The following is a 10,517-nucleotide window of genomic DNA, read 5'->3' as shown; positions in this document are numbered from 1 at the left end:
AGAAGTTTCACTTCCTGAACAGTCCACATTACTGTGCAAGAAAGTTCCTGTACCTTGACCAAAGTAAGCAGACCCAAGAGCCTCCAGAGCTATCCACAGCTCTGCTCTCTACAGACACCTCAGCATCTTGTAAGTCCCAGTCGTATCACACACTGTTCCCCAGGAATAGTAAGGGTAAGAGTAAGAGTTACAGTTATAGATTTCAACTCTTCCAGAGCACTGAGTGGACCCAGATCCAGCTAATCTGATCAGACCTATCAGGAAAAAGACAATATGAACTATGTGCAAAAATGTCTTTAAAATTAAAATGTAAGTATGACAGGTTAGAACAGACTGACCTGCAGAAGGTGAAGATGAGACCACGAGATAAGCAGCTATGGGAAAATAAAAAATTGAATATTATCAGGACATAAAGTTATTCAGTCTAAAAATACTGTAAGAAAAGTTGTTATAAAGTTTTTAGAGGGTCTCTGTAATAAAGAAAGTATTAAACATTATCGAAAATCTGTTTTACCGAAGATCAAGAAGTGAAGCGCTCTCTTCTCTCTGCGTCCATGACTGAGAAAAAAGGCTGCTGCTTGATGTCTTATCTCTATACAAGAAGATCATGTGCTCTTGGAGGGTTTCTAAAAAAATGATATTGTTAGATAAGACAGGGCACAGTCATGCACAGATCAGGTCATTTTAGTGCCTGCCATGTTGGCTCATGGCTTAGCTGATACTACTTTATGTATGTAAATGACAAATCTCATTTAAGGAGTGTTATTTGAAAACCACTCTGCAGCTGACTACCACTTTTTTCTTTATTGCTGTACGTGATTTAGTGTCTGCTGGCAGTTATGCCCATATTCTAATGAGATAAAACCAGCTTGATTTGTATTTACTTTTTTATTGGAAAACACTTTAAAAATGTTTACATAAGAAAGTTAACAGGTTAAAATTATATATTTAAAAGATCCAAATGAGGTGTTATCTATTTAATATACACTACACTGCAGAGATGTTCAAAAGGCAAATTGTAGTCAAGCAAGACATTTGAACATCTGTTCATAACTAGGAAAGTAAAATATGATGGAATGAAAAGAAACCAGAATTTAAGTATTGATGAGTACATGAAGAAAACAGTTATTATACTGTTCACACTATTCACCCTGTTCCCCAGGACGAGTAAGAGTTTATATATATATTTCAACTCTTCCAGAGCACAGAGTGGACCCAGATCCAACTAATCTGATCAGACCTATGAGGAAAAGACAATATGAACTATATTGCAAAATATACTTAAAAAAAGTGTAAATATGACACCCCAAAGGGATCTAGTGCATTACTTGCGAGAAGAGCTTGCAAATGAGCAGCACAAAGACTGAAACTGATGAGGAATGTAGGACATTTGAAAAGAGTTGTGTCATAAAAGACTTCTTCACCATTTTACATTGATGACATTTTTCTGAATGTTTTCCACAATTTGTAGACAGTTTTTGCAGAATAACTTCTATCCATCTTTACTCCTGAGAAACTCTGCCTCTCCCTCTGGCATGTTTAACACTAATTTTTTGGGGCATGCACTCTACTGCAACAGTTGGGAAATCGTTTGTCATATTTATTTAATTTTATGATTGTGAGTATTTTAATACAACTACTTGTATTTGTCCAACAATTCCTCAGAGTGGCACATTTAGGGCCCAGAGCCAAAAAAGTGACACATAGTGGCCCCCCTCCCCTCCCAGAAACTATGAGCAAGCACTTTGGCATGATCATAGGAATGCTGTAGAAGAGAACCAGTATAAATAACAAGTATGATTCAATGCAGAGAGGTCTGTTAACACATAAGCTGTGTCCCAAAACGTCGGCTGCATCCTTCGGAGGACCCGGCCTTCGCGGTCTACGTGGGCCGGGTCCTTCGAAGACCGAGAAGGCCGGAAGTGCGAGGCTGTGAAATGGGACGGTCTAGCCTTCAGATTTGCGTCACCGCTGTGTCTGTGGAGTTTAATAAACTCGGCCGTCTGCTCCTTGCTGAGTGAGAAATATGACTGAAGAAGAAATCCAGCTGCAGCCTACACCCTATTGCAGCATAACTATGGGAGGATTCAGGTTTACCTGATCAAGCACTAATATATGTTTTATCAAAAAGGAACATTTTAAGCCTAACGTAAAAGCTGCTCTTTCTGACATATCACGCAGGATAAGAGCAGAAAAAGTAAAACGGATCCTTTAGAGCAGTCTGAAATCTGAGCTTTGGCTCACAGGGATTACTTGTACATTTGCTGCGTAAAACTGTACAAAGAAGCAAGGAAGAGACAAGGAGAGAGGAGTCAAAGCAACAAGGATATAACATGACACATTATTGATTCAGAGCTGGTATAAAGCCATGTCAATATCAGACATGACACAGCTCCATCATGATCTCAGATATTTGTGTTCATGACTTCTATATATTGAGGCCTAATTACTGTATACTGATATTCATAACCTGCCACAATGAGATAAGAATGGACAGATACCATCTCCTGGTCACCATCTAGTGCAGAACTGGGCATTGTATGTGCTGATTGTCCCGAACCGGCCAGTGTGAAGTCAATGAGAAATTAAGATCAAACGTAAATTATACATCATGCAGTTTGTCTCATTTCAGCTACTAAACACTGTTTGATAAATTTCTGATCAGAAGATGGGACATTTGAAGAGTATGGTATAAACATCTGAACAGATAACATTTAAAGATAAGAAAGTTTTGAAAATAGAAAAATACAAAATATGAGATACAAAACACAGAAAAAACTGATAGTAGAGAGCTGTATATTAATATGGATACAGCGCTGTTGTGCAGTGATTTTGAAAGGTTCTCCAACTAAACACTAAAGACTTCTGGTACTGAGCTGCTCTAAAGGACACAGAGCTCACACAGGGCAGCAGAACCGACCAGCAAACAGGATGTTCATAGTGGGGTTATGTCTGATGAAGAAGAGGAAGGGGTGGTCTGCGATGAAAGAGTTTAAATTGCCCCGCATTATCTTGCCTGAACAGTACTCAAACCAACACATATCCACAAAAGTAGCCTCAGTTGCCTTCTCGTGGACCTTCACAAAAGCCTTGTGGATGACTTTTGAAAGTACCAGATCTTTGTGCCCAGACATGCCTGTGACAGAGAAGTGAAAGGAGAACATTTTAAATGAACATAATGCTGCATTTTCATTTGTTATCTGAGAGGATTTTTTCAAATTAAAATCTGATAAGGCTAGGTGGTGATATAGATCACCTGGCTGAGCTGACAACCAAAATACCAAATGTGCTGCAGGAGCCGGGGTTTGACTGTTTCCAGACCATTTCCTGCATGCCATTCAACTCATCCTCTGCCTTTCTTCCTATCTTGACTATTCTGTCAAAGTGTAATATCTGCAAAATAACCATGAAAAAAAAAACCCTTCATAATGTCACTTTAACAGCCTGTCATTAGTGATTAGTATCAGAGAGTACAGCTGGTTTAGGCAGGATGAACCAGAACACCTCCCTGACTGTCTGTCAGTATTACAGTATTAAAAGTATCAGGACTGTCATGTAAAAGTCCACCAGTCCATTCAAAACCCAGCATCAAAGCTTAGATCCTGCTTTTAAAATCTCACAGTAGTATGATCAGCAAACAAGACAAACAATCTGCTGAAATAAGCAGCTCCATGGTCTTTTGGAGAACTCTGTCACTGCTGGAGCATTGTTGCTCTACACTCTGTTCATAAACACCAACAAACTGCAACGTATGTCTCACCAGAGAAGTCACACTTTGTGTGATCAAAGGCGTCCACATGCTCATGCTGCTCAGGACTGTGTTCAGGTCATACGTCTCCTCCAGTGTAAAACGAGGCAGCTCACATCAATGTAACATGTTTGCATCTTGCCTGGATGAGTCCAAGCTACAATTTCTCGGAGGTCAGCTCCTTCTCCAGCTGGGATGGAAACAATATCAGTCATTGTGGTGAACTTATCAAGTAATCGTTGCCATTGTCAGTAGTCATAATCAGATGTAATAGTTGTTTAATTGAACTGTTTTACATTTTATTTGATACACAACATTTTACCAGTACTGGTAAATTGTTGTTTCTAAATGTTATGAAGCCATCTGCATAACATTTACACATAACACCTTACCCTGGGGGCACCTCCAGGGTAAGGTGTTCCCACCAGGCATACACTGTGACCTGCTGGAGAGAATAAATCTATCGGCCAGACTGGGAACACCTGATATTTCTCAGATAAGCTGTAGGAGAGAGGGAGGTTTCATTGTGCCATGCATTCATAATGCATGGCACAATGTGCCACACTTTTCAGCCGCAGTTTATTCATTTTTCAGTTGTTACTTTTTCATATTTGACAATGCGTGAACATCTTTTGTAGAAACATGTTTTCATATCATATTTAATATATTTCAAGTGTTTTTCTTCTTCGTTTTTTGTTTGGAGTTTAACGTGTGTAAATGTGCAATGTGAGGTGCTGCACAGTTAAGCAGCATGATTCATTCAAGAATGTCATTAAAAGTTTCAAATTACTTTGTTTACACAGTTTTTGATGTCAAGCAGTTTTCAAATGTGACTTAATATCTGGGTGTTTGTCAGTTTTAGACTAATCAGTCAGTCTAATTTTTTTTCTTTGTTTAGTTGACTAGGAAATGAGTCACCAGGAACATCCCGAGTGTGTAAGTGTTCTACCTTCTCCAGTCCTTTGTATCATCCTCGATCTCTGCAGGTAAAAAGATGAGCATGCTCACTTCCTCCCCACTGTAAGGCATCTCTAGAATCTGTCCAGCAGAAGGTTTCAAACATTACTGCACATAAATCTACTGATACACATACATTACAATCACTCAGTCCAGCAATGAAATCTGATTATGCAGTGATTTATATCATATGATAAATATAATGTTACCTTGCAGTTTGCTTCTTCGATGAAGGTACACGCAAAGTTTCCTTCCTGTTCATCATCTTCACAGGCCTTTGAGTCATTCTGAAGACAACAAGAAATTACATTTGACATTAAATATCATTTTTTAATATATACATTGAAATATTTCTTGGATGCAAAAGTGGATTAAATGACTCTGAAAATGAAAGAGATAAAAATTTGCCCTTGAAGCTGGTGTCATGACTACTCATTTCCAGTCTCATAAGTCACATTGCTTTTATTAAAGTAGTTTGTAAATAAGCTTTGTATGTCGTACAGAGATAAATCTAATTGTCTCACACTGGGGTTTAATCAGGGCTTGACTGGGACAAAAAATCGTTCTGGTATTTTGACTAGAGACCGGCCCACATTACAGGAAAAACCATAAAGCCTTTGAATGAAAACAAACGCTTTTTTTTGACAGTGATGTACACTGTCTTGTTGGTATACATGCATCAATCTAATAAACTTAAACCTACACCTTCCTCCCTATTCTGGTATTTGAACAGTACTTAGTTTAAACCCAAAGACTGCTTGGTCGAGTTAACCTCCTGATTATCTACAACACATGGTGGAAACCTGAAATTAAGACAGAGAAGACTAGAGGTGAGACATGGTCATTACTGAACATTAAAAATAATAAATGACAGATTTAGTGATATTTTCATAAACTATTCATTTACCACATCAATAAACAGCATGGCAGGGCAGAATATTTTTTCTAACATGGCAACTTTTAAAAAGTGAAAGGAGACAGAAAGAAAGGTGAAAAAGAATAAAACTTAATTGACTTTTTGATGGCATTTTACACACAGTAGTGGTACAGAATCTAGAAAATGTGGGAAAATACTGGCATCATATACAGTACTTACTTCTGAAGAAATTATAATGGGACCCTGAAAAAAATTTACTATGTACATTTGACATCAGATGAAAATGTTGGTTGTAAGATTCAGATAATCTTACAACCAACATTTACAGGTCTACCTAAAAAAATCAGACAACTACAGCTCATTCAGAACTCTGCTGCTCGAGTCCTCACTAAGGAAAAGTGGACCACATCAGTCCAGCTCTGAGGTCTTTACACTGGCTGCCTGTCTGTCAGAGGATAGACTTTAAAGTTCTGATGCTGGTCTATAAAGCTCTGAATGGTTTAGAACCAAAATACATCAGTGACCTCCTGACCCAGTATGAACCTTGCAGATCCCTCAGGTCACCTGGATCCTTTTTTTATCAGTTCCTGGAGTCAGAACCAGACACGGAGAAGCTGCATTCAGCTTTATGCTCCATATATCTGGAACAAACTCCCAGGAAGCCTCAGATCAGCTGAAACACTCAGTTTATTTAAATCCAGGTCGAAGACTCACCTGTTCTAAGCTGCATTTGAATAAAGCACCAAATCCGAACTGTTTTACTTTTAAGCTTAAATTTCAAAACTTAGATTTTAACTACTGATTTTATCTACTGTTCCATTTTTTTCATTTTAAATCATGCTTTTTATTTGTTTTTGTTTTTTAATGTCTCTGTAAAGCACTTTGAATCACCTTGCTGTTGAATTGTGCTATATAAATAAACTTACCTTGCCTAATAAAAGCTAGATGTTTTAAATCGCTAGGGGGCCAGGTATGATGTTTGCTGGAGCTGTGGCTCCAGCAAACATCAGCTGATACTAGAAGGTAATATTAAATAAATTGTAACAACAGCTGATCAAGCTTAAAGGTGCTGCTGTTGTTTAATGCGACCTCCGCTGGTTTCCTCTTTCTGGCGCAAAGTGGGCGATAAAAAAACAAGAGAGACAGGATTTGCGACAGAAAAGCCGAACAGCTGATCATTGATCAGTTTCATGATTGAAGTAGCAACAGGAGAGGGAGGGGAAGAGAATGAGAAGAAGAGGCAGCTGTGCAGCATAAAGACAGAATAAATCCAGCTTTGTGTCATTTTCATTGTAGCTGAAGTACAGGACAAATCGCATTCCTTTTCAGCTCAATACAAAACACGTAATATTTTCTCTGAATACGGGACGATTCCATTTTTTATGGACGGTTGGCCGCCTCGGGTCTCTCCTCCTTATCCTGCCTCACCTTTCCCTTATCCACCTGCTGGCCTCCACCACTTGCTAATGTTACTGAACCTGTGGAAGCTCTGCCATAGCCACCACCAAACAACTGATTTTTTTACACATCTGCCAGCATCTGGCCAATCCACCACCTTTCATTATTTATACCGTCACGAAAAACAACAACACACACACACACACACACACACACACACACACACACACACACACAGGCCCATAGAAACGAAAAATCACCATCGGCCCACTGGTATACCCGATGGCCAGTTCAACTATGGGCTTAATGAAGTCTCACACTAATCATTTTAGCTATTCACCTTTAAAGCTTCCTTTTCCATTATAATTGGCTGTCCCTCTTTAACAAAAGATGCGGGACGATCTTTCTGACATATCACGGAGAGCCAAGAGCAGAAAAACAAACCGATCCTTTACAGAAGTCTGAAAACTGAGCTTTGGCTCACAGGGATTACTTGTACATTTGCTCACCTCATGATTTGAAACTGTCCATGTTTAATATGACTAACCACAACTGCAACAGTGTATACACTTTATAATGTTATAGTTTCAGAAACTCACATTTCATAGTCAGTGTTCTGTTTTTATGAGCACTTTTACCTTCTTGAGCCAAAATTGAGCATCATAAGTTTTAGACCACGAGAAATCTTTCTTCCAGCTGCCTCTGAAGTGGGTGGCAGTGAACAACACCAGCCTGGTCAGTTCATTCAAATCATCTTCATCCACCACCTCTGTGATGTTACCTGCTGACCAAGTAAAACCAAATGTAAACATTGAGAAGTAAAGCTCTCAAAGACTGCAGCAAAGTTTTCATCCACAAATCTATGAAAACATGATGGACCCCACACTCTTTCAGCCTTTGTTGGCCAGAGAAACATGATGAGTTTTACAAATGCTGTTTAATCGAAGTATATTCTCTGACTATTGGTGAAACCTGAAGATATTATTCATCAGCACAACATGTAATATTTAGAACAAGTATGCATGCAGAGCAATTCTGGCTAATCACTACAGCACACATGTAACAACTCATTATTGAAGTACTTCAAAATCCTGCTTTTTCTACCTGAGATAAGATAAATTAGGTAAACAAGGGACATCAGGTAAGCAGGTAAAGTTACATTCATGTGCTGTTCCACAAGATGGCGCTCCTCCCTATATTTCATCACACCCTCAATGCTCTGCATATACTTGAGTTGAGCTTCAGTCAAGGTCAACACATCTGGATGTAAACAAAGTATTCTGGTGCCTGGCAGCCACCTTGGAAGTGAATGAGACTACCATTAATGCTATGCCAGCACAAACAGGCAGGGAGCCAAAAACGCTTTTCATAGAAGGAAAGAGTTAATATTAAAATCTGATGGTATTTTAAGCTGTGCTGTAGTCCAACTTTCACAGAACTCATTAAACTCAACTGCCTAAACTCATATTACCCTGAGAGAGTGGGACAGGAAGAGTTTGACAGATAAAATATAAAATAAAGATACATAAACAAGAAGATTAAAAAATATGAGAAGCAGCAGTGAGTGGGTTTGGCTGAAAAGAAACAAGTAAACAGAGGACTGTACAGACACTGAGGAAGGTGGTTCTGGGATCCAGAGATTGAAGCACTGTGGGTTAAATCAGGATTAACGGTGGAAGGAGCCCTTTGACAAACCCTGGTCATAGGTCTGTAAAGCTTCTTCACTCTTTAAAACTATCTTAAGTACATCTACCATCACTTCTGAGCAGCAGAAGGGAAAAAAACCAAAAAAACATGTATTCAGTATTTTCATGGTATCCTTACAGGTGCACACTCCTCCCCTTAGGGACTTAGCAGGAGCAGTGAGTCCTGCTTATGAAAAACATGTGAACTTGAACTGGACATTAGATGAAGTGATTGTCGGTTCATGTGTAAATGTGATCCACCTGGTGTGTTTTTCTGCACCCAGTTGTTGACATCAATCCTGACCTCTTCAGACCTGGTCTTGAAGTCCACAGACTCCAGCTCTGTGCTGTAATGTTTCTTGCTTTGTATTAAGAATTTCTGAAACCACAGACGACACATTTATAAATTCTCCAGCAAAGTCTCTGACATCACTGATTCTGATTTACTTCAGGCTGACATGATAAGAAAACACAGTTATATCACGAACACACATGCTGAATCACACATGCTTCATATCAATCATTAACACAGTTTTAGATTCTGATCAGTCAGAAATCACAGCATTTCTCTCTCTGCCTCTCATTGACTCCAAAACACATGAGCTCATGAAGAATCACACTCTACATAAGAAGAAGAAACAGACCTGAGTAAAGGGGCAGGACTTCTCTCTGTACAGTCTGTTAGCAACACTGAAGGTAAATGGCGCCTCTGGCCTTTTGAGTTCAGTGAGAAGTTTGGCAAAGCTGCTGTGAACATCACCCCAACAATCCTTGGCTTGCAAGCACTGTGGACAAAACACATTAGTGGATTCAAAGAAGAACACAGAGAAAAATACTGGAAAGTCATGTGTGACGATGTTAACTCTGCAAAATTCTTTTATTTGGTTTAAACTTTGTGTTTAATTGCCTTTCATTTTAGGTAAGTGTTAAACTAACTTTTGATTTTCTTTCTTTGTTGTTAGATCATTTGTTAGCGTTTGTTTCCCCTGAGTGCCCAACTTCTTCAACATACCCAAGGAACTTTCTGTTATCTGGATTCACTTAGCCTAACATTAGCAATAAGTGGTCACATGAAACCTGCACGTCCCAAAAAAAGGTGTGTTGGCATCATCTAACCTAAAAGCGGTGTTTCATAGATCATATTATTTGTCATCCAAAAAAATAGTCCCTGTGAGTGCCAACTATTACAGAAAAGTTATCAAATAGTGATAAAAAAAAAATCTATAAAGAACAAGAAAACTAGAGTAAAACACTTTCTTAAAGTACACATGCTTAATGCTGCAGAAAATCAATAATCTTGTGATTAATCGCACAGCAGAAAAATAAACACTTGAAATCCAGCTGATTATTTTTTATCTTATCACTGAATGTTCTCTCAGTGCTGCTGTATTTCTAAGGTGATGGCAGCAACTTTCAACTGGCTCAATTTAAACATTGAAGGTTACAGTCCCATGGGTTGCAACTTTAAATAAGTAGGTTAGCACATGGTTGGAGAAAAGCAGCCAGGTTCGGTCTCTCTCTCTCTCTCTAGCTTCACTATCCAATAAAAAGTGTATTTCTCAAAGTTAGTAGGAAGACTGTTTGTGCAGCATTGATCCCGTTGGAAAGATTTTACCTTTCGTTCAATAAATCTCAGAAAACTGGTTTGGTTTCAGTCTCAGTTTATTTTTCCACATTACTCTGGAGTTACTTTGCTCATTTAGGTTGTCATGTTGACTTGAGTTTAGTTTATTTGACCTCTTTTAAGGGTCCAATATTATCACTTTTGTATGACTTACTGTGCCCTCATGTCTACCAGCTCAGTCGCTCACATTAGGTTTCAGACTATAATAATATCACATGATACACTGGA

At 38.7% G+C, this 10,517-nt stretch overlaps 3 long non-coding RNA genes across 3 annotated transcripts; all 3 read right to left on the bottom strand.

The window, feature by feature from the left end:
• Positions 1-144: 144 nt before the first annotated feature.
• On the bottom strand, positions 145-550 carry LOC109198035 (uncharacterized). Its single transcript, XR_002059015.1, has 3 exons — positions 515-550; positions 339-374; positions 145-254 (listed from the first exon to the last, which is right to left on the bottom strand). It is a non-coding gene; the product is annotated as an uncharacterized LOC109198035 (long non-coding RNA).
• Positions 551-2,809: 2,259 nt separating this feature from the next.
• LOC109198034 (uncharacterized) lies at positions 2,810-3,817 on the bottom strand. Its single transcript, XR_002059014.2, has 2 exons — positions 3,761-3,817; positions 2,810-3,136 (listed from the first exon to the last, which is right to left on the bottom strand). It is a non-coding gene; the product is annotated as an uncharacterized LOC109198034 (long non-coding RNA).
• A 1,161-nt stretch (positions 3,818-4,978) lies between these two features.
• Positions 4,979-9,374, bottom strand: LOC112845895 (uncharacterized). The gene is made up of 3 exons (XR_003218751.1): positions 9,310-9,374; positions 7,619-7,761; positions 4,979-4,992 (listed from the first exon to the last, which is right to left on the bottom strand). It is a non-coding gene; the product is annotated as an uncharacterized LOC112845895 (long non-coding RNA).
• Positions 9,375-10,517: the final 1,143 nt, after the last annotated feature.

The sequence above is a fragment of the Oreochromis niloticus genome, unplaced genomic scaffold (assembly GCF_001858045.2).
Source record: "Oreochromis niloticus isolate F11D_XX unplaced genomic scaffold, O_niloticus_UMD_NMBU tig00008777_pilon, whole genome shotgun sequence".
NCBI lineage: Eukaryota > Metazoa > Chordata > Actinopteri > Cichliformes > Cichlidae > Oreochromis > Oreochromis niloticus.
The sequence above is the reverse complement of the archived record's forward strand: the minus strand, read 5'-3'. Positions and strand labels throughout refer to the sequence as shown.